The sequence below is a fragment of the Telmatherina bonti genome, assembly GCF_933228915.1.
Source record: "Telmatherina bonti genome assembly, chromosome: 9".
In the NCBI taxonomy this organism is placed as follows: Eukaryota; Metazoa; Chordata; class Actinopteri; order Atheriniformes; family Telmatherinidae; genus Telmatherina; species Telmatherina bonti.
The window spans coordinates 37,886,462-37,910,954 of NC_136627.1; positions in this window are offsets into that span (position 1 = coordinate 37,886,462).

The window sequence follows — 24,493 nt, forward strand, 5'->3', positions numbered from 1 at the left end:
AGAGTCCAGACCAGAGTCCAGACCAGTGTCCAGACCAGAGTCCAGACCAGTGTCCAGACCAGAGTCCAGACCAGAGTCCAGACCAGTGTCCAGATCAGAGTCCAGACCAGTGTCTAGATCAAAGTCCAGACCAGTGTCCAGACCAGTGTCCAGACCAGAGTCCAGATCAGATTCCAGACCAGAGTCCAGACCAGAGTCCAATTCAGAGTCCAGACCAGAGACCAGATCAGAGTCCATACCAGAGTCCAGACCAGAGACCAGACCACAGTCCAGACCAGTGTCCAGACCACAGTCCAGACCAGTGTCCAGACCAGAGTCCAGACCAGAGTCCAGACCAGAGACCAGATCAGAGTCCATACCAGAGTCCAGACCAGAGACCAGACCACAGTCCAGACCAGTGTCCAGACCACAGTCCAGACCAGTGTCCAGACCAGAGTCAAGACCAGAGACCGGACCAGAGTCCAGACCAGAGTCCAGTTCAGATTCCAGACCAGAGTCCAGACCAGAGACCAGACCAGAGTCCAGATCAGAGTCCAGACAAATGTCCAGACCAGAGTCCAGACCAGAGTTCAGACCAGAGACCAGACCAGTGTCCAGACCAGAGTCCAGACCAGAGACCAGACCAGAGTCCAGACCAGAGTCCCGATCAGAGTCCAGACCAGAAACTAGACCAGAGTCCAGATCATTTTCCAGACCAGAGTCCAGATCGGAGACCAGATCAGTGTCCAGACCAGTGTCCAGACCAGTGTCCAGACCAGAGACCAGACAAGTGTCCAGGCCAGAGTCCAGACCAGAGTCCAGACCAGTGTCCAGATCAAAGTCCAGACCAGAGTCCAGACCAGTATCCAGACCAGAGACCAGACCAGAGTCCAGACCAGTGTCCAGACCAGAGTCCAGACCAGACACCAGACCAGAGTCCAGACCAGAGTCCAGACCAGTGTCCAGACCAGAGTCCAGACCATTTTCCAGACCAGAGTCCAGACCAAATTCCAGATCAGAGTCCAGACCAGAGACCACACCAGAGTCCAGACCAGTGTCCAGACCAGACACCAGACCAGAGTCCAGACCAGAGTCTAGACCAGTGTCCAGACCAGAGTCCAGACCAGAGACCAGACCAGAGTCCAGACCAGAGTCCAGATCAGAGTCCAGACCAGACACCAGATCATAGTCCAGACAAGAGTACAGACCAGAGTCCAGATCAGAGACCAGACCAGAGTCTAGACCAGAGTCCACACCAAAGTCCAGATCAGAGTCCAGACCAGAGTCAAGATCAGAGACCAGACCAGAGACCAGACCAGAGTCCAGATCAGAGTCCATACCAGAGTCCAGACCAGAATCCAGATCAGAGTCCAGACCATTTTCCGGATCAGAGTCCAGATCAGAGTCCAGACCAGAGTTCAAATCAGAGTCCAGATCAGAGTCCAGACCAGATACCAGACCACAGTCCAGATCAGAGTCCAGACCAGTGTCCAGATCAGAGGCCAGACCAGTGTCTAGATCAAAGTTCAGACCAGAGTCCAGACCAGTGTCCAGACCAGTGTCCAGACCAGAGTCCAGACCAGAGTCCAGATCAGACTCCAGACCAGAGACCAGATCAGAGTCCAGACCAGAGTTCAAATCAGAGTCCAGATCAGAGTCCAGACCAGATACCAGACCACAGTCCAGACCAGTGTCCAGACCAGAGTCCAGAACAGAGTCGAGACCAGTGTCCAGACCAGAGTCCAGACCATTTTCCAGACCATAGTCCAGACCAGTGTCCAGATCAGAGTCCAGACCAGTGTCTAGATCAAAGTCCAGACCAGAGTCCAGACCAGTGTCCAGATCAGAGTCCAGACCAGAGTCCAGGCCATTTTCCAGACCAGAGTCCAGACCAGAGACCAGACCAGAGTCCAGACCAGTGTCCAGATCAGAGTCCAGACCAGTGTCCAGACCAGAGTCAAGACCAGAGTCCAGACCAGAGTCCAGATCAATGTCCAGACCAGAGTCCAGACCAGAGACCAGACCAGAGTCCTGAACCAGTGTCCAGACCAGAGTCCAGACCAGTGTCCAGACCAGAGTCCAGACCAGAGTCCAGACCAGTGTCCAGACCAGAGTCCAGACCATTTTCCAGACCAGAGTCAAGACCAGAGTCCAGACCAGAGTCCAGACCAGAGTCCAGTTCAGATTCCAGACCAGAGTCCAGACCAGAGACCAGACCAGAGTCCAGATCAGAGTCCAGATTAGTGTCCAGACCAGAGACAAGATCAGAGTCCAGATCAGAGTCCATACCAGTGTCCAGACCAGAGTCCAGACCAGAGTCGAGACCAGTGTCCAGATCAGAGTCCAGAGCATTGTCCAGATCAGAGTCCAGACCAGTGTCTAGATCAAAGTTCAGACCAGAGTCCAGACCAGAGTCCAGACCAGTGTCCAGACCAGAGTCCAGACCAGAGTCCAGATCAGACTCCAGACCAGAGACCAGATCAGAGTCCTTACCAGAGTCCAGACCAGAGACCAGACCACAGTCCAGACCAGTGTCCAGACCAGAGTCCAGACCAGTGTCCAGATCAGAGTCCAGACCAGTGTCTAGATCAAAGTCCAGACCAGAGTCAAGACCAGTGTCCAGACCAGAGTCCAGACCAGAGTCCAGGCAATTTTCCAGACCAGAGTCCAGACCAGAGACCAGACCAGAGTCCAGACCAGTGTCCAGATCAGAGTCCAGACCAGTGTCTAGATCAAAGTCCAGACCAGAGTCCAGACCAGTGTCCAGACCAGAGTCCAGACCAGAGTCCAGACCATTTTACAGACCAGAGTCCAGACCAGAGACCAGACCAGAGTCCAGACCAGTGTCCAGATCAGAGTCCAGACCAGTGTCTAGATCAAAGTCCAGACCAGAGTCCAGACCAGAGTCCAGACCATTTTCCAGACCAGAGTCCAGATCAGAGTCCAGACCAGTGTCCAGACCATAGTCCAGACCAGAGTCCAGATCAGAGTCCAGACCAGAGTCCAGACCAGTATCCAGACCAGAGACCAGACCAGAGTCCAGACCAGTGTCCAGACCAGAGTCCAGACCAGACACCAGACCAGATTCCAGACCAGAGTCCAGACTAGTGTCTAGACCAGAGTCCAGACCATTTTCCAGACCAGAGTCAAGACCATAGTCCAGACCAGAGACCAGACCAGAGTCCAGTTCAGATTCCAGACCAGAGTCCAGACCAGAGACCAGACCAGAGTCCAGATCAGAGTCCAGACCAATGTCCAGACCAGTGTCCAGACCAGAGTCCAGATCAGATTCCAGACCAGAGTCCAGACCAGAGTCCAGATCAGAGTCCAGACCAGAGACCAGATCAGAGTCCATACCAGAGTCCAGACCAGAGACCAGACCACAGTCCAGACCAGTGTCCAGACCACAGTCCAGACCAGTGTCCAGACCAGAGTCCAAACCAGAGTCCAGACCAGAGACCAGATACGAGTCCATACCAGAGTCCAGACCAGAGACCAGACCACAGTCCAGACCAGAGTCCAGACCAGAGTCAAGACCATTTTCCAGACCAGAGTCCAGATCAGAGTCCAGATCAGAGTCCAGACCAGTGTCCAGACCAGTGTCCAGACCAGAGTCCAGACCAGAGTCCAGACCAGAGTCCCGATCAGGGTCCAGACCAGAAACCAGACCAGAGTCCAGATCATTTTCCAGACCAGAGTCCAGATCAGAGTCCAGACCAGTGTCCAGACCAGTGTCCAGACCAGAGTCCAGACCAGAGACCAGACAAGTGTCCAGGCCAGAGTCCAGACCAGAGTCCAGACCAGTGTCCAGATCAAAGTCCAGACCAGAGTCCAGACCAGTATCCAGATCAGAGACCAGACCAGAGTCCAGACCAGTGTCCAGACCAGAGTCCAGACCAGACACCAGACCAGAGTCCAGACCAGAGTCCAGACCAGTGTCCAGACCAGAGTCCAGACCATTTTCCAGACCAGAGTCCAGTTCAGATTCCAGACCAGAGTCCAGACCAGAGACCAGAACAGAGTCCAGATCAGAGTCCAGATTAGTGTCCAGACTAGAGTCCAGACCAGAGTCCAGATCAGAGTCCATACCAGAGTCCAGACCAGAATCCAGATCAGAGTCCAGACCATTTTCCGGATCAGAGTCCAGACCAGAGTCCAGATCAGAGTCCAGACCAGAGTTCAAATCAGAGTCCAGATCAGAGTCCAGACCAGATACCAGACCACAGTCCAGACCAGTGTCCAGACCAGAGTCCAGACCAGAGTCGAGACCAGTGTCCAGATCAGAGTCCAGACCAGTGTCCAGATCAGAGTCCAGACCAGTGTCAAGACCAGTGTCCAGACCAGAGTCCAGACCAGAGTCCAGACCATTTTCCAGACCAGAGTCCAGACCAGAGACCAGACCAGAGTCCAGACCAGTGTCCAGATCAGAGTCCAGACCAGTGTCTAGATCAGAGTCCATACCAAAAACCAGACCAGAGTCCAGACCAGAGTCCAGACCAGAGACCAGACCAGAGTCCAGACCAGAGTCCCGATCAGAGTCCAGACCAGAAACCAGACCAGAGTCCAGATCATTTTCCAGACCAGAGTCCAGATATGAGTCCAGACCAGTGTCCAGACCAGTGTCCAGACCAGAGTCCAGACCAGAGACCAGACAAGTGTCCAGGCCAGAGTCCAGACCAGAGTCCAGACCAGTGTCCAGATCAAAGTCCAGACCAGAGTCCAGACCAGTATCCAGACCAGAGACCAGACCAGAGTCCAGACCAGTGTCCAGACCAGAGTCCAGACCAGAGTCCAGACCAGTGTCCAGACCAGAGTCCAGACCATTTTCCAGACCAGAGTCAAGACCAGAGTCCAGACCAGAGTCCAGTTCAGATTCCAGACCAGAGTCCAGACCAGAGACCAGACCAGAGTCCAGATCAGAGTCCAGATTAGTGTCCAGACCAGAGTCCAGACCAGAGTTCAGACCAGAGTCCAGACCAGTGTCCAGACCAGAGTCCAGACCAGAGTCCAGACCAGTCTCCAGATCAAAGTCAAGACCAGTGTCTAGATCAAAGTCCAGACCAGAGTCCAGACCAGTGTCCAGACCAGAGTCCAGACCAGAGTCCAGACCATTTTCCAAACCAGAGTCCAGACCAGAGACCAGACCAGAGTCCAGACCAGAGTCCAGTTCAGATTCAAGACCAGAGTTCAGACCAGAGTCCAGACAAGAGTCCAGATCAGAGTCCAGATCAGAGTCCAGACTAGTGTCCAGAGCAGAGTCCAGACCAGAGTTCAGCCCAGAGACCAGACCAGTGTCCAGGCCAGAGTCCAGACCAGAGTCCAGACCAGTGTCCAGATCAAAGTCCAGACCAGAGTCCAGACCAGTATCCAGACCAGAGACCAGACCAGAGTCCAGACCAGTGTCCAGACCAGAGTCCAGACCAGAGTCCAGACCAGTGTCCAGACCAGAGTCCAGACCATTTTCCAGACCAGAGTCAAGACCAGAGTCCAGACCAGAGTCCAGTTCAGATTCCAGACCAGAGTCCAGACCAGAGACCAGACCAGAGTCCAGATCAGAGTCCAGATTAGTGTCCAGACCAGAGTCCAGACCAGAGTTCAGACCAGAGTCCAGACCAGAGTCCAGACCAGTCTCCAGATCAAAGTCAAGACCAGAGACCAGACCAGAGTCCAGACCAGAGTCCAGTTCAGATTCAAGACCAGAGTTCAGACCAGAGTCCAGACAAGAGTCCAGATCAGAGTCCAGATCAGAGTCCAGACTAGTGTCCAGAGCAGAGTCCAGACCAGAGTTCAGACCAGAGACCAGACCAGTGTCCAGACCAGAGTCCAGACCAGAGTCCAGACCATTTTCCAGACCAGAGTCCAGACCAGAGACCAGACCAGAGTCCAGACCAGAGTCCAGTTCAGATTCAAGACCAGAGTTCAGACCAGAGTCCAGACAAGAGTCCAGATCAGAGTCCAGATCAGAGTCCAGACTAGTGTCCAGAGCAGAGTCCAGACCAGAGTTCAGACCAGAGACCAGACCAGTGTCCAGACCAGAGTCCAGACCAGAGTCCAGATCAGAGTCCATACCAGAGTCCAGACCAGACACCAGATCAGAGTCCAGACCAGAGTCCAGACCAGTGTCCAGATCAGAGTCCAGACCAGTGTCCAGACCAGAGTCCAGACCTGAGTCCAGACCAAATTCCAGATCAGAGTCCAGACCAGAGACCACACCAGAGTCCAGACCCGTGTCCAGACCAGTGTCCAGACCAGAGTCCAGACCAGTGTCCAGACCAGAGTCCAGACCATTTTCCAGACCAGAGTCAAGACCAGAGACCAGACCAGAATCCAGATCAGAGTCCAGACCATTTTCCGGATCAGAGTCCAGACCAGAGTCCAGATCAGAGTCCAGACCAGAGTTCAAATCAGAGTCCAGATCAGAGTCCAGACCAGATACCAGACCACAGTCCAGACCAGTGTCCAGACCAGAGTCCAGACCAGAGTCGAGACCAGTGTCCAGATCAGAGTCCAGACCAGTGTCCAGATCAGAGTCCAGACCAGTGTCTAGATCAAAGTTCAGACCAGAGTCCAGACCAGAGTCCAGACCAGTGTCCAGACCAGAGTCCAGACCAGAGTCCAGATCAGACTCCAGACCAGAGACCAGATCAGAGTCCATACCAGAGTCCAGACCAGAGACCAGACCACAGTCCAGACCAGTGTCCAGACCAGAGTCCAGACCAGTGTCCAGATCAGAGTCCAGACCAGTGTCTAGATCAAAGTCCAGACCAGAGTCAAGACCAGTGTCCAGACCAGAGTCCAGACCAGAGTCCAGACCATTTTCCAGACCAGAGTCCAGACCAGAGACCAGACCAGAGTCCAGACCAGTGTCCAGATCAGAGTCCAGACCAGTGTCTAGATCAGAGTCCAGACCAAAAACCAGACCAGAGTCCAGACCAGAGTCCAGACCAGAGACCAGACCAGAGTCCAGACCAGAGTCCCGATCAGGGTCCAGACCAGAAACCAGACCAGAGTCCAGATCATTTTCCAGACCAGAGTCCAGATATGAGTCCAGACCAGTGTCCAGACCAGTGTCCAGACCAGAGTCCAGACCAGAGACCAGACAAGTGTCCAGGCCAGAGTCCAGACCAGAGTCCAGACCAGTGTCCAGATCAAAGTCCAGACCAGAGTCCAGACCAGTATCCAGACCAGAGACCAGACCAGAGTCCAGACCAGTGTCCAGACCAGAGTCCAGACCAGAGTCCAGACCAGTGTCCAGACCAGAGTCCAGACCATTTTCCAGACCAGAGTCAAGACCAGAGTCCAGACCAGAGTCCAGTTCAGATTCCAGACCAGAGTCCAGACCAGAGACCAGACCAGAGTCCAGATCAGAGTCCAGATTAGTGTCCAGACCAGAGTCCAGACCAGAGTTCAGACCAGAGTCCAGACCAGTGTCCAGACCAGAGTCCAGACCAGAGTCCAGACCAGTCTCCAGATCAAAGTCAAGATCCAGTGTCTAGATCAAAGTCCAGACCAGAGTCCAGACCAGTGTCCAGACCAGAGTCCAGACCAGAGACCAGACCAGAGTCCAGACCAGAGTCCAGTTCAGATTCAAGACCAGAGTTCAGACCAGAGTACAGACAAGAGTCCAGATCAGAGTCCAGATCAGAGTCCAGACTAGTGTCCAGAGCAGAGTCCAGACCAGAGTTCAGACCAGAGACCAGACCAGTGTCCAGACCAGAGTCCAGACCAGAGTCCAGATCAGAGTCCATACCAGAGTCCAGACCAGACACCAGATCAGAGTCCAGACCAGAGTCCAGACCAGTGTCCAGATCAGAGTCCAGACCAGTGTCCAGACCAGAGTCCAGATCTGAGTCCAGACCAAATTCCAGATCAGAGTCCAGACCAGAGACCACACCAGAGTCCAGACCCGTGTCCAGACCAGTGTCCAGACCAGAGTCCAGACCAGTGTCCAGACCAGAGTCCAGACCATTTTCCAGACCAGAGTCAAGACCAGAGACCAGACCAGAATCCAGACCAGAGTCCAGTTCAGATTCCAGACCAGAGTCCAGACCAGAGACCAGACCAGAGTCCAGATCAGAGTCCAGACTAGTGTCCAGACCAGTGTCCAGACCAGAGTCCAGACCAGAGTCCAGATCAGAGTCCATACCAGAGTCCAGACCAGACATCAGATCAGAGTCCAGACCAGAGTCCAGACCAGTCTCCAGATCAGAGTCCAGACCAGTGTCCAGACCAGTGTCCAGACCAGAGTCCAGACCAAATTCCAGATCAGAGTCCAGACCAGAGACCACACCAGAGTCCAGACCAGTGTCCAGACCAGACACCAGACCAGAGTCCAGACCAGAGTCCAGACCAGTGTCCAGACCAGAGTCCAGACCAGAGTCCAGACCAGTGTCCAGACCAGAGTCCAGACCATTGTCCAGACCAGAGTCCAGACCAGAGACCAGACCAGAGTCCAGACCAGAGTCCAGATCAGATTCTAGACCAGAGTCCAGACCAGAGTCCAGATCAGAGTCCATACCAGAGTTCAAATCAGAGTCCAGATCAGAGTCCAGACCAGATACCAGACCACAGTCCAGACCAGTGTCCAGACCAGAGTCCAGACCAGAGTCGAGACCAGTGTCTAGATAAGAGTACAGACCAGTGTCCAGATCAGAGTCCAGACCAGTGTCCAGACCAGAGTCCAGACCAGAGTCCAGATCAGACTCCAGACCAGAGACCAGATCAGAGTCCATACAAGAGTCCAGACCAGAGACCAGACCACAGTCCAGACCAGTGTCCAGACCAGAGTCCAGACCAGAGTCCAGAACAGTGTCTAGATCAGAGTCCAGACCAGTGTCTAGATCAAAGTCCAGACCAGAGTTCAGACCACTGTCCAGATCAGAGTCCAGACCAGTGTCTAGATCAAAGTCCAGTAAAGAGTCCAGACCAGTGTCCAGACCAGAGTCCAGACCAGAGTCCGGACCATTTTTCAGACCAGAGTCCAGATCAGAGTCCAGATCAGAGTCAAGACCAGAAACCAGACCAGAGTCCAGACTAAAGTCCAGTTCAGATTCCAGACCAGAGTCCAGACCACAGACCAGATCAGAGTCCAGACCTGAGTCCAGACCAAATTCCAGATCAGAGTCCAGACCAGAGACCACACCAGAGTCCAGACCTGTGTCCAGACCAGTGTCCAGACCAGAGTCCAGACCATTTTCCAGACCAGAGTCAAGACCAGAGACAGGACCAGAATCCAGACCAGAGTCCAGTTCAGATTCCAGACCAGAGTCCAGACCAGAGACCAGACCAGAGTCCAGATCAGAGTCCAGACTAGTGTCCAGACCAGAGTCCAGACCAGAGTTCAGACCAGAGTCCAGACCATTTTCCAGACCAGAGTCAAGACCAGAGACCAGGCCAGAGTCCAGTTCAGATTCCAGACCAGAGTCCAGACCAGAGACCAGACCAGAGTCCAGATCAGAGTCCACACTAGTGTCCAGACCAGAGTCCAGACCAGAGTTCAGACCAGAGACCAGACCAGTGTCCAGACCAGAGTCCAGACCAGAGTCCAGATCAGAGTCCAGACCAGAGTCCAGACCAGTGTCCAGACCAGAGTCCAGACCATTGTCCAGACCAGAGTCCAGACCAGAGTCCAGATCAGAATCTAGACCAGAGTCCAGACCAGAGTCCAGATCAGAGTCCATACCAGAGTCCAGACCAGAATCCAGATCAGAGTCCAGACCATTTTCCGGATCAGAGTCCAGACCAGAGTTCAAATCAGAGTCCAGATCAGAGTCCAGACCAGATACCAGACCACAGTCCAGACCAGTGTCCAGACCAGAGTCCAGACCAGAGTCGAGACCAGTGTCCAGATCAGAGTCCAGACCAGTGTCCAGATCAGAGTCCAGACCAGTGTCTAGATCAAAGTTCAGACCAGAGTCAAGACCAGTGTCCAGACCAGAGTCCAGACCAGAGTCCAGACCAGAGTCCAGATCAGACTCCAGACCAGAGACAAGATCAGAATCCATACCAGAGTCCAGACCAGAGACCAGACCACAGTCCAGACCAGTGTCCAGACCAGAGTCCAGACCAGAGTCCAGACCAGTGTCCAGACCAGAGTCCAGACCAGAGTCCAGAACAGTGTCTAGATCAGAGTCCAGACCAGTGTCTAGATCAAAGTCCAGACCAGAGTTCAGACCAGTTTCCAGATCAGAGTCCAGACCAGTGTCTAGATCAAAGTCCAGTAAAGAGTCCAGACCAGTGTCCAGACCAGAGTCCAGACCAGAGTCCGGACCATTTTTCAGACCAGAGTCCAGATCAGAGTCCAGATCAGAGTCCAGACCAGAAACCAGACCAGAGTCCAGACCAAAGTCCAGTTCAGATTCCAGACCAGAGTCCAGACCAGAGACCAGATCAGAGTCCAGACCTGACTCCAGACCAAATTCCAGATCAGAGTCCAGACCAGAGACCACACCAGAGTCCAGACCTGTGTCCAGACCAGTGTCCAGACCAGAGTCCAGACCAGTGTCCAGACCAGAGTCCAGACCATTTTCCAGACCAGAGTCAAGACCAGAGACCAGACCAGAATCCAGACCAGAGTCCAGTTCAGATTCCAGACCAGAGTCCAGACCAGAGACCAGACCAGAGTCCAGATCAGAGTCCAGACTAGTGTCCAGACCAGAGTCCAGACCAGAGTTCAGACCAGAGTCCAGACCATTTTCCAGACCAGAGTCCAGACCAGAGACCAGGCCAGAGTCCAGTTCAGATTCCAGACCAGAGTCCAGACCAGAGACCAGACCAGAGTCCAGATCAGAGTCCACACTAGTGTCCAGACCAGAGTCCAGACCAGAGTTCAGACCAGAGACCAGACCAGTGTCCAGACCAGAGTCCAGACCAGAGTCCAGATCAGAGTCCAGACCAGAGTCCAGACCAGTGTCCAGACCAGAGTCCAGACCATTGTCCAGACCAGAGTCCAGACCAGAGTCCAGACCAGAGTCCAGATCAGAATCTAGACCAGAGTCCAGACCAGAGTCCAGATCAGAGTCCATACCAGAGTCCAGACCAGAATCCGGATCAGAGTCCAGACCATTTTCCGGATCAGAGTCCAGACCAGAGTTCAAATCAGAGTCCAGATCAGAGTCCAGACCAGATACCAGACCACAGTCCAGACCAGTGTCCAGACCAGAGTCCAGACCAGAGTCGAGACCAGTGTCCAGATCAGAGTCCAGACCAGTGTCCAGATCAGAGTCCAGACCAGTGTCTAGATAAAATGTTCAGACCAAAGTCAAGACCAGTGTCCAGACCAGTGTCCAGACCAGAGTCCAGATCAGACTCCAGACCAGAGACTAGATCAGAATCCATACCAGAGTCCAGACCAGAGACCAGACCACAGTCCAGACCAGTGTCCAGACCAGAGTCCAGACCAGAGTCCAGACCAGTGTCCAGATCAGAGTCCAGACCAGTGTCTAGATCAAAGTCCAGACCAGAGTCAAGACCAGTGTCCAGACCAGAGTCCAGACCATTTTCCAGACCATGGTCCAGACCAGTGTCCAGATCAGAGTCCAGACCAGTGTCTAGATCAAAGTCCAGACCAGAGTCCAGACCAGTGTCCAGACCAGAGTCCAGACCAGAGTCCAGACCATTTTGCCGACCAGAGTCCAGACCAGAGACCAGACCAGAGTCCAGACCAGTGTCCAGATCAGAGTCCAGACCAGTGTCCAGACCAGAGTCCAGACCAGAGTCCAGGCCAGTGTCCAGATCAATGTCCAGACCAGAGTCCAGACCAGAAACCAGACCAGAGTCCAGACCAGTGTCCAGACCAGAGTCCAGACCAGTGTCCAGACCAGAGTCCAGACCAGAGTCCAGACCAGTGTCCAGACCAGAGTCCAGACCATTTTCCAGACCAGAGTCAAGACCAGAGTCCAGACCAGAGTCCAGACCAGAGTCCAGTTCAGATTCCAGACCAGAGTCCAGACCAGAGACCAGACCAGAGTCCAGATCAGAGTCCAGATTAGTGTCCAGACCAGAGTCCAGACCAGAGTCCAGATCAGAGTCCATACCAGTGTCCAGACCAGAGTCCAGACCAGAGTCGAGACCAGTGTCCAGATCAGAGTCCAGAGCATTGTCCAGATCAGAGTCCAGACCAGTGTCTAGATTAAGTTCAGACCAGAGTCCAGACCAGAGTCCAGACCAGTGTCCAGACCAGAGTCCAGACCAGAGTCCAGATCAGACTCCAGACCAGAGACCAGATCAGAGTCCATACCAGAGTCCAGACCAGAGACCAGACCACAGTCCAGACCAGTGTCCAGACCAGAGTCCAGACCAGTGTCCAGATCAGAGTCCAGACCAGTGTCTAGATCAAAGTCCAGACCAGAGTCAAGACCAGTGTCCAGACCAGAGTCCAGACCAGAGTCCAGACCATTTTCCAGACCAGAGTCCAGACCAGAGACCAGACCAGAGTCCAGACCAGTGTCCAGATCAGAGTCCAGACCAGTGTCTAGATCAAAGTCCAGACCAGAGTCCAGACCAGTGTCCAGACCAGAGTCCAGACCAGAGTCCAGACCATTTTCCAGACCAGAGTCCAGACCAGAGACCAGACCAGAGTCCAGACCAGTGTCCAGATCAGAGTCCAGACCAGTGTCTAGATCAAAGTCCAGACCAGAGTCCAGACCAGTGTCCAGACCAGAGTCCAGACCAGAGTCCAGACAATTTTCCAGACCAGAGTCCAGATCAGAGTCCAGACCAGTGTCCAGACCAGAGTCCACATCAGAGTCCAGACCAAAAACCAGACCAGAGTCCAGACCAGAGTCCAGACCAGAGACCAGAACAGAGTCCAGACCAGAGTCCCGATCAGGGTCCAGACCAGAAACCAGACCAGAATCCAGATCAATTTCAAGACCAGAGTCCAGATCAGAGTCCAGACCAGTGTCCAGACCAGTGTCCAGACCAGAGTCCAGACCAGAGACCAGACAAGTGTCCAGGCCAGAGTCCAGACCAGAGTCCAGACCAGTGTCCAGATCAAAGTCCAGACCAGAGTCCAGACCAGTATCCAGACCAGAGACCAGACCAGAGTCCAGACCAGTGTCCAGACCAGAGTCCAGACCAGACACCAGACCAGTGTCCAGACCAGAGTCCAGACCAGTGTCCAGACCAGAGTCCAGACCATTTTCCAGACCAGAGTCAAGACCAGAGTCCAGACCAGAGTCCAGACCAGAGTCCAGTTCAGATTCCAGACCAGAGTCCAGACCAGAGACCAGACCAGAGTCCAGATCAGAGTCCAGACCAATGTCCAGACCAGTGTCCAGACCAGAGTCCAGACCAGAGTCCAGACCAGAGACCAGACCAGTGTCCAGACCAGTGTCCAGACCAGAGTCCAGATCAGATTCCAGACCAGAGTCCAGACCAGAGTCCAGATCAGAGTCCAGACCAGATACCAGATCAAAGTCCATACCAGAGTCCAGACCAGAGACCAGACCACAGTCCAGACCAGTGTCCAGACCACAGTCCAGACCAGTGTCCAGACCAGAGTCCAGACCAGAGTCCAGACCAGAGACCAGATCAGAGTCCATACCAGAGTCCAGACCAGAGACCAGACCACAGTCCAGACCAGAGTCCAGACCAGAGTCCAGACCATTTTCCAGACCAGAGTCCAGATCAGAGTCCAGATCAGAGTCCAGACCAGTGTCCAGACCAGAGTCCAGACCAGAGTCCAGATCAGAGTCCAGATCAGAGTCCAGACCATTGTCCAGACCAGAGTCCAGATCAGAGTCCAGACCAAAAACCAGACCAGAGTCCAGACCAGAGTCCAGACCAGAGACCAGACCAGAGTCCAGACCAGAGTCCCGATCAGGGTCCAGACCAGAAACCAGACCAGAATCCAGATCAATTTCCAGACCAGAGTCCAGATCAGAGTCCAGACCAGTGTCCAGACCAGTGTCCAGACCAGAGTCCAGACCAGAGACCAGACAAGTGTCCAGGCCAGAGTCCAGACCAGAGTCCAGACCAGTGTCCAGATCAAAGTCCAGACCAGAGTCCAGACCAGTATCCAGACCAGAGACCAGACCAGAGTCCAGACCAGTGTCCAGACCAGAGTCCAGACCAGACACCAGACCAGTGTCCAGACCAGAGTCCAGACCAGTGTCCAGACCAGAGTCCAGACCATTTTCCAGACCAGAGTCAAGACCAGAGACCAGACCAGAGTCCAGACCAGAGTCCAGATCAGAGTCCAGACCAATGTCCAGACCAGTGTCCAGACCAGAGTCCAGACCAGAGTCCAGACCAGTGACCAGACCAGTGTCCAGACCAGTGTCCAGACCAGAGTCCAGATCAGATTTCAGACCAGAGTCCAGACCAGAGTCCAGATCAGAGTCCAGACCAGAGACCAGATCAAAGTCCATACCAGAGTCCAGACCATAGACCAGACCACAGTCCAGACCAGTGTCCAGACCACAGTCCAGACCAGTGTCCAGACCAGAGTCCAGACCAGAGTCCAGACCAGAGACCAGATCAGAGTCCATACCAGAGTCCAGACCAGAGACCAGACCACAGTCCAGACCAGAGTCCAGACCAGAGTCCAGACCATTTTCCAGACCAGAGTCCAGATCAGAGTCCAGATCAGAGTCCAGACCAGTGTCCAGACCAGAGTCCAGACCAGAGTCCAGATCAGAGTCCAGACCAAAAACCAGACCAGAGTCCAGACCAGAGTCCAGACCAGAGACCAGACCAGAGTCCAGACCAGAGTCCCGATCAGGGTCCAGACCAGAAACCAGACCAGAGTCCAGATCATTTTCCAGACCAGAGTCCAGATCAGAGTCCAGACCAGTGTCCAGACCAGAGTCCAGACCAGAGACCAGACAAGTGTCCAGGCCAGAGTCCAGACCAGAGTCCAGACCAGTGTCCAGATCAAAGTCCAGACCAGAGTCCAGACCAGTATCCAGACCAGAGACCAGACCAGAGTCCAGACCAGTGTCCAGACCAGAGTCCAGACCAGACACCAGACCAGAGTCCAGACCAGAGTCCTGACCAGTGTCCATACCAGAGTCCAGACCATTTTCCAGACCAGAGTCAAGTTCAGATTCCAGACCACAGTCCAGACCAGAGACCAGAACAGAGTCCAGATCAGAGTCCAGATTAGTGTCCAGACTAGAGTCCAGACCAGAGTCCAGATCAGAGTCCATACCAGAGTCCAGACCAGAATCCAGATCAGAGTCCAGACCATTTTCCGGATCAGAGTCCAGACCAGAGTCCAGATCAGAGTCCAGACCAGAGTTCAAATCAGAGTCCAGATCAGAGTCCAGACCAGATACCAGACCAGAGTCCAGACCAGTGTCCAGACCAGAGTCCAGACCAGAGTCGAGACCAGTGTCCAGATCAGAGTCCAGACCAGTGTCCAGATCAGAGTCCAGACCAGTGTCTAGATCAAAGTTCAGACCAGAGTCCAGACCAGAGTCCAGACCAGTGTCCAGACCAGAGTCCAGACCAGAGTCCAGATCAGACTCCAGACCAGAGACCAGATCAGATTCCATACCAGAGTCCAGACCAGAGACCAGACCACAGTCCAGACCAGTGTCTAGATCAAAGTCCAGACCAGAGTCAAGACCAGTGTCCAGACCAGAGTCCAGACCAGAGTCCAGACCATTTTCCAGACCAGAGTCCAGACCAGAGACCAGACCAGAGTCCAGACCAGTGTCCAGATCAGAGTCCAGACCAGTGTCTAGATCAGAGTCCAGACCAAAAACCAGACCAGAGTCCAGACAAGAGTCCAGACCAGAGACCAGACCAGAGTCCAGACCAGAGTCCCGATCAGGGTCCAGACCAGAAACCAGACCAGAGTCCAGATCATTTTCCAGACCAGAGTCCAGATCAGAGTCCAGACCAGTGTCCAGACCAGTGTCCAGACCAGAGTCCAGACCAGAGACCAGACAAGTGTCCAGGCCAGAGTCCAGACCAGAGTCCAGACCAGAGTCCCGATCAGGGTCCAGACCAGAAACCAGACCAGAGTCCAGATCATTTTCCAGACCAGAGTCCAGATCAGAGTCCAGACCAGTGTCCAGACCAGTGTCCAGACCAGAGTCCAGACCAGAGACCAGACAAGTGTCCAGGCCAGAGTCCAGACCAGAGTCCAGACCAGTGTCCAGATCAAAGTCCAGACCAGAGTCCAGACCAGTATCCAGACCAGAGACCAGACCAGACACCAGACCAGAGTCCAGACCAGAGTCCAGATCATTTTCCAGACCAGAGTCCAGATCAGAGTCCAGACCAGTGTCCAGACCAGAGTCCAGTTCAGATTCCAGACCAGAGTCCAGACCAGAGACCAGACCAGAGTCCAGATCAGAGTCCAGATTAGTGTCCAGACCAGAGTCCAGACCAGAGTTCAGACCAGAGTCCAAACCAGTGTCCAGACCAGAGTCCAGACCAGAGTCCTGACCACTCTCCAGATCAAAGTCCAGACCAGTGTCTAGATCAAAGTCCAGACCAGAGTCCAGACCAGTGTCCAGACCAGAGTCCAGACCAGAGTCCAGACCATTTTCCAGACCAGAGTCCAGACCAGAGACCAGACCAGAGTCCAGACCAGAGTCCAGTTCAGATTCAAGACCAGAGTTCAGACCAGAGTCCAGACAAGAGTCCAGATCAGAGTCCAGATCAGAGTCCAGACCAGTGTCCAGACCAGAGACCAGACCAGAGTCCAGATCAGAGTCCATACTAGTGTCCAGAGCAGAGTCCAGACCAGAGTTCAGACCAGAGACCAGACCACAGTCCAGACCAGTGTCCAGACCAGAGTCCAGACCAGAGTCCAGACCAGAGACCAGACCAGAGTCCAGATCAGAGTCCAGACAAATGTCCAGACCAGTGTCCAGATCAGAGTCCAGACCAGTGTCTAGATCAAAGTTCAGACCAGAGTCCAGACCAGTGTCCAGACCAGAGTCCAGACCAGAGACCAGACCAGAGTCCAGACCAGAGTCCAGATCAGATTCTAGACCAGACTCCAGACCAGAGTCCAGACCAGAGTCCAGATCAGAGTCCATACCAGAGTCCAGACCAGAGTCCAGATCAGAGTCCAGACCAGAGTCCAAATCAGAGTCCAGATCAGAGTCCAGACCAGATACCAGACCACAGTCCAGACCAGTGTCCAGACCAGAGTCCAGACCAGAGTCCAGACCAGTGTCCAGATCAGAGTCCAGACCAGTGTCTAGATCAAAGTTCAGACCAGAGTCCAGACCAGTGTCCAGACCAGTGTCCAGACCAGAGTCCAGACCAGAGTCCAGATCAGACTCCAGACCAGAGACCAGATAGGAGTCCAGACCAGAAACCAGACAAGAGTCCATACCAGAGTCCAGACAAAAGTCCAGTTCAGAGTCCAGACCAGAGACCAGACCAGTGTCCAGATCAGTGTCCAGACCAGAGTCCATACCAGAGACCAGATCAGAGTCCAGACCAGAGTACAGACCAAAGTCCAGATCAGAGTCCAGACCAGAGTCCAAACCAGTGTCCAGACCAGAGTCCAGATCAGAGACCAGACCAGAGTCCAGACCAGGGTCCACACCAAAGTCCAGATCAGAGTTCAAACCAAGAGACAAGACCAGAGTCCAGACCAGAGTCCAGTTCAGATTCCAGACCAGAGTCCAGATCAGAGTCCATACCAGAGTACAGACCAGACACCAGACCAGAGTCCAGACCAGAGTCCAAATCAGTGTCCAGACCAGAGTCCAGACCAGAGTCCAGACCAGAGACCAGACCAGTGTCCAGACCAGTGTCCAGACCAGAGTCCAGCCCATTTTCCAGACCAGAGTCCAGACCAGAGTCCAGACCAGAGACCAGACCAGATTCCAGACCAGAGTCCAGATCAGTGTCCAGACCAGAGTCCAGACCAGAGTCCAGACCAGAGACCAGACCAGTGTCCAGACCAGTGTCCAGACCAGAGTCCAGATCAGATTCCAGATCTGAGTCCAGACCATAGACCAGATCAGAGTCCAGACCAGAGTCCAGACCAGAGACCAGACCACAGTCCAGACCAGTGTCCAGACCACAGTCCAGACCAGTGTCCAGACCAGAGTCCAGACCAGAGTCCAGACCAGAGACCATACCAGAGTCCAGACCAGAGTCCAGACCACAGTCCAGTTCAGATTCAAGACCAGAGTCCAGACCAGAGACCAGACCAGAGTCCAGATCAGAGTCCAGACAAATGTCCAGACCAGTGTCCAGATCAGAGTCCAGACCAGTGTCTAGATCAAAGTTCAGACCAGAGTCCAGACCAGTGTCCAGACCAGTGTCCAGACCAGTATCCAGACCAGAGACCAGACCAGAGTCCAGACCACAGTCCAGATCAGATTCTAGACCAGAGTCCAGACCAGAGTCCAGACCAGAGTCCAGATCAGAGTCCATACCAGAGTCCAGACCAGAGTCCAGATCAGAGTCCAGACCAGAGTCCAAATCAGAGTCCAGATCAGAGTCCAGACCAGATACCAGACCACAGTCCAGACCAGTGTCCAGACCAGAGTCCAGACCAGAGTCCAGACCAGTGTCCAGATCAGAGTCCAGACCAGTGTCTAGATCAAAGTTCAGACCAGAGTCCAGACCAGTGTCCAGACCAGTGTCCAGACCAGAGTCAAGACCAGAGTCCAGATCAGACTCCAGACCAGAGACCAGATCAGAGTCCATACCAGAGTCCAGACCAGAGACCAGACCACAGTCCAGACCAGTGTCCAGACCAGAGTCCAGACCAGAGTCCAGACCAGTGTCCAGATCAGAGTCCAGACCAGAGTCCAGACCAGAGACCTGACCAGAGTCCAGACCAGAGACCAGATAGGAGTCCAGACCAGAAATCAGACAAGAGTCCATACCAGAGTCCAGACAAAAGTCCAGTTCAGAGTCCAGACCAGAGACCAGACCAGTGTCCAGACCAGTGTCCAGACCAGAGTCCATACCAGAGACCAGATCAGAGTCCAGACCAGAGTACAGACCAAAGTCCAGATCAGAGTCCAGACCAGAGTCCAGACCAGTGTCCAGACCAGAGTCCAGATCAGAGACCAGACCAGAGACCAGACCAGGGTCCACACCAAAGTCCAGATCAGAGTTCAAACCAAGAGACAAGACCAGAGTCCAGACCAGAGTCCAGTTCAGATTCCAGACCAGAGTCCAGACCAGAGTCCAGATCAGAGTCCATACCAGAGTACAGACCAGACACCAGACCAGAGTCCAGACCAGAGTCCAGATCAGTGTCCAGACCAGAGTCCAGACCAGAGTCCAGACAAGAGACCAGACCAGTGTCCAGACCAGTGTCCAGACCAGAGTCCAGATCAGATTCCAGACCAGAGTCCAGACCAGAGTCCAGATCAGAGTCCAGACCAGAGACCAGATCAGAGTCCATACCAGAGTCCAGACCAGAGACCAGACCACAGTCCAGACCAGTGTCCAGACCACAGTCCAGACCAGTGTCCAGACCAGAGTCCAGACCAGAGTCCAGACCAGAGACCAGATCAGAGTCCATACCAGAGTCCAGACCAGAGACCAGACCACCGTCCAGACCAGTGTCCAGACCACAGTCCAGACCAGTGTCCAGACCAGAGTCAAGACCAGAGACCAGACCAGAGTCCAGACCAGAGTCCAGTTCAGATTCCAGACCAGAGTCCAGACCAGAGACCAGACCAGAGTCCAGATCAGAGTCCAGAAAAATGTCCAGACCAGAGTCCAGACCAGAGTTCAGACCAGAGACCAGACCAGTTTCCAGACCAGAGTCCAGACCAGAGACCAGACCACAGTCCAGACCAGTGTCCAGACCACAGTCCAGACCAGTGTCCAGACCAGAGTCCAGACCAGAGTCCAGACCAGAGACCAGATCAGAGTCCATACCAGAGTCCAGACCAGAGACCAGACCACCGTCCAGACCAGTGTCCAGACCACAGTCCAGACCAGTGTCCAGACCAGAGTCAAGACCAGAGACCAGACCAGAGTCCAGACCAGAGTCCAGTTCAGATTCCAGACCAGAGTCCAGACCAGAGACCAGACCAGAGTCCAGATCAGAGTCCAGAAAAATGTCCAGACCAGAGTCCAGACCAGAGTTCAGACCAGAGACCAGACCAGTTTCCAGACCAGAGTCCAGACCAGAGACCAGACCAGAGTCCAGACCAGTGTCCAGACCACAGTCCAGATCAGATTCTAGACCAGAGTCCAGACCAGAGTCCAGACCAGAGTCCAGATCAGAGTCCATACCAGAGTCCAGACCAGAGTCCAGATCAGAGTCCAGACCAGAGTCCAAATCAGAGTCCAGATCAGAGTCCAGACCAGATACCAGACCACAGTCCAGACCAGTGTCCAGACCAGAGTCCAGACCAGAGTCCAGACCAGTGTCCAGATCAGAGTCCAGACCAGTGTCTAGATCAAAGTTCAGACCAGAGTCCAGACCAGTGTCCAGACCAGTGTCCAGACCAGAGTCAAGACCAGAGTCCAGATCAGACTCCAGACCAGAGACCAGATCAGAGTCCATACCAGAGTCCAGACCAGAGACCAGACCACAGTCCAGACCAGTGTCCAGACCAGAGTCCAGACCAGAGTCCAGACCAGTGTCCAGATCAGAGTCCAGACCAGAGTCCAGACCAGAGACCTGACCAGAGTCCAGACCAGAGACCAGATAGGAGTCCAGACCAGAAATCAGACAAGAGTCCATACCAGAGTCCAGACAAAAGTCCAGTTCAGAGTCCAGACCAGAGACCAGACCAGTGTCCAGACCAGTGTCCAGACCAGAGTCCATACCAGAGACCAGATCAGAGTCCAGACCAGAGTACAGACCAAAGTCCAGATCAGAGTCCAGACCAGAGTCCAGACCAGTGTCCAGACCAGAGTCCAGATCAGAGACCAGACCAGAGTCCAGACCAGGGTCCACACCAAAGTCCAGATCAGAGTTCAAACCAAGAGACAAGACCAGAGTCCAGACCAGAGTCCAGTTCAGATTCCAGACCAGAGTCCAGACCAGAGTCCAGATCAGAGTCCATACCAGAGTACAGACCAGACACCAGACCAGAGTCCAGACCAGAGTCCAGATCAGTGTCCAGACCAGAGTCCAGACCAGAGTCCAGAGCAGAGACCAGACCAGTGTCCAGACCAGTGTCCAGACCAGAGTCCAGATCAGATTCCAGACCAGAGTCCAGACCAGAGTCCAGATCAGAGTCCAGACCAGAGACCAGATCAGAGTCCATACCAGAGTCCAGAACCAGAGACAAGACCACAGTCCAGACCAGTGTCCAGACCACAGTCCAGACCAGTGTCCAGACCAGAGTCCAGACCAGAGTCCAGACCAGAGACCAGATCAGAGTCCATACCAGAGTCCAGACCAGAGACCAGACCACCGTCCAGACCAGTGTCCAGACCACAGTCCAGACCAGTGTCCAGACCAGAGTCAAGACCAGAGACCAGACCAGAGTCCAGACCAGAGTCCAGTTCAGATTCCAGACCAGAGTCCAGACCAGAGACCAGACCAGAGTCCAGATCAGAGTCCAGAAAAATGTCCAGACCAGAGTCCAGACCAGAGTTCAGACCAGAGACCAGACCAGTTTCCAGACCAGAGTCCAGACCAGAGACCAGACCAGAGTCCAGACCATTGTCAAGATCAGAGTCCAGACCAGAAACCAGACCAGAGTCCAGATCATTTTCCAGACCAGAGTCCAGATCAGAGTCCAGATCAGTGTCCAGACCAGTGTCCAGACCAGAGACCAGACCAGAGTCCAGACCAGAGTCCAGACCAGAGTCCAGACCAGTGTCCATACCAGTGTCCAGACCAGAGTCCAGACCAGTGTACAGACCAGAGTCCAGACCATTTTCCAGACCAGAGTCAAGACCAGAGACCAGACCAGAGTCCAGTTCAGATTCCAGACCAGAGTCCAGACCAGAGACCAGACCAGAGTCCAGACCAGAGACCAGACCAGAGTCCAGATCAGAGTCCAGACTAGTTTCCAGACCAGAGTCCAGACCAGAGTCCAGACCAGAGACCAGACCAGTGTCCAGAAAAGAGTCCAGACCAGAGTCCAGATCAGAGTCCATACCAAAGTCCAGACCAGACATCAGATCAGAGTCCAGACCATTGTCCAGATCAGAGTCCAGACCAGTGTCCAGACCAGAGTCCAGACCAAATTCCAGATCAGAGTCCAGACCAGAGACCACACCAGAGTCCAGACCAGTGTCCAGACCAGACACCAGACCAGAGTCCAGACCAGAGTCGAGACCAGTGTCCAGACCAGAGTCCAGACCAGAGTCCAGACCAGTGTCCAGACCAGAGTCCAGACCATTGTCCAGACCAAAGTCCAGACCAGAGTATAGATCAGATTCTAGACCAGAGTCCAGACCAGAGTCCTGACCAGTGTCTAGATCAAAGTTCAGACCAGTGTCCAGACCAGTGTCCAGACCAGTGTCCAGACCAGAGTCCAGACCAGAGTCCAGATCAGACTCCAGACCAGAGACCAGATCAGAGTCCATACCAGAGTCCAGACCAGAGACCAGACCAGAGTCCAGACCAGTGTCCAGACCAGAGTCCAGACCAGAGTCCAGACCAGTGTCCAGATCAGAGTCCAGACCAGTGTCTAGATCAAAGTCCAGACCAGAGTACAGACCAGAGTCCAGACCATTTTCCAGACCAGAGTCCAGACCAGAGACCAGACCAGAGTCCAGACCAGTGTCCAGATCAGAGTCCAGACCAGTGTCTAGATAAAAGTCCAGACCAGAGTCCAGACCAGTGTCCAGACCAGAGTCCAGACCAGAGTCCAGACCATTTTCCAGACCAGAGTCCAGACCAGAGACCAGACCAGAGTCCAGACCAGTGTCCAGATGAGAGTCCAGACCAGTGTCTAGATCAAAGTCCAGACCAGAGTCCAGACCAGTGTCCAGACCAGAGTCCAGACCAGAGTCCAGACCATTTTCCAGACCAGAGTCCAGATCAGAGTCCAGATCAGAGTCCAGACCAGTGTCCAGACCAGAGTCCAGACCAGAGTCCAGATCAGAGTCCAGACCAAAAACCAGACCAGAGTCCAGACCAGAGTCCAGACCAGAGACCAGACCAGAGTCCCGATCAGGGTCCAGACCAGAAACCAGACCAGAGTCCAGATCATTTTCCAGACCAGAGTCCAGATCAGAGTGCAGACCAGTGTCCAGACCAGTGTCCAGACCAGAGTCCAGACCAGAGACCAGACAAGTGTCCAGACCAGTGTCCAGATCAAAGTCCAGACCAGAGTCCAGACCAGTATCCAGACCAGAGACCAGACCAATGTCCAGATCAGAGTCCAGACCAGAGTCCAGACCATAGTCCAGACCAGAGTCCAGACCAGAGACCAGATAGGAGTCCAGACCAGAAACCAGTCAAGAGTCCATACCAGAGTCCAGACCAAAGTCCAGTTCAGAGTCCAGACCAGAGACCAGACCAGTGTCCAGACCAGTGTCCAGACCAGAGTCCAGACCAGAGACCAGATCAGAGTACAGATCAGAGTACAGACCAAAGTCCAGATCAGAGTCCAGACCAGAGTCCAGACCAGTGTCCAGACCAGAGTCCAGACCATTTTCCAGACCAGAGTCCAGACCAGAGACCAGACCAGAGTCCAGACCAGAGTCCAGATCAGATTCTAGACCAGAGTCCAGACCAGGGTCCACACCAAAGTCCAGATCAGAGTCCAGACCAGAGTCCAGACCAGAGACCAGACCAGAGACCATACCAGAGTCCAGACCAAAGTCCAGATAGGGGTTCAAACCAAGAGACAAGACCTGAGTCCAGACCAGAGTCCAGTTCAGATTCCAGACCAGAGTCCAGACCAGAGTCCAGACCAGAGTCCAGATCAGAGTCCTTACCAGAGTACAGACCAGACACCAGACCAGAGTCCAGACCAGTGTCCAGACCAGTGTCCAGACCAGAGTCCAGACCAGAGTCCAGACCATTTTCCAGACCAAAGTCCAGATCAGAGTCCAGACCAGAAACCAGACCAGAGTCCAGCCCATTTTCCAGACCAGAGTCCAGACCAGAGTCCAGACCAGAGACCAGACCAGAGTCCAGACCAGAGTCCAGACCAGAGTCCAGACCAATGCCCAGACCAGTGTCCAGACCAGAGTCCAGACCAGAGTCCAGACCAGAGACCAGACCAGTGTCCAGACCAGTGTCCAGACCAGAGTCCAGATCAGATTCCAGACCAGAGTCCAGACCAGAGTCCAGATCAGAGTCCAGACCAGAGACCAGATCAGAGTCCATACCAGAGTCCAGACCAGAGACCAGACCACAGTCCAGACCAGTGTCCAGACCAGAGTCCAGACCAGAGTCCAGACCAGTGTCCAGATCAGAGTCCAGACCAGTGTCTAGATCAAAGTCCAGACCAGAGTCCAGACCAGTGTCCAGACCAGAGTCCAGACCAGAGTCCAGACCATTTTCCAGACCAGAGTCCAGATCAGAGTCCAGATCAGAGTCCAGACCAGTGTCCAGACCAGAGTCCAGACCAGAGTCAAGACCAGAGTCCAGACCAAAAACCAGACCATAGTCCAGACCAGAGTCCAGACCAAAGTCCAGATCAGATTC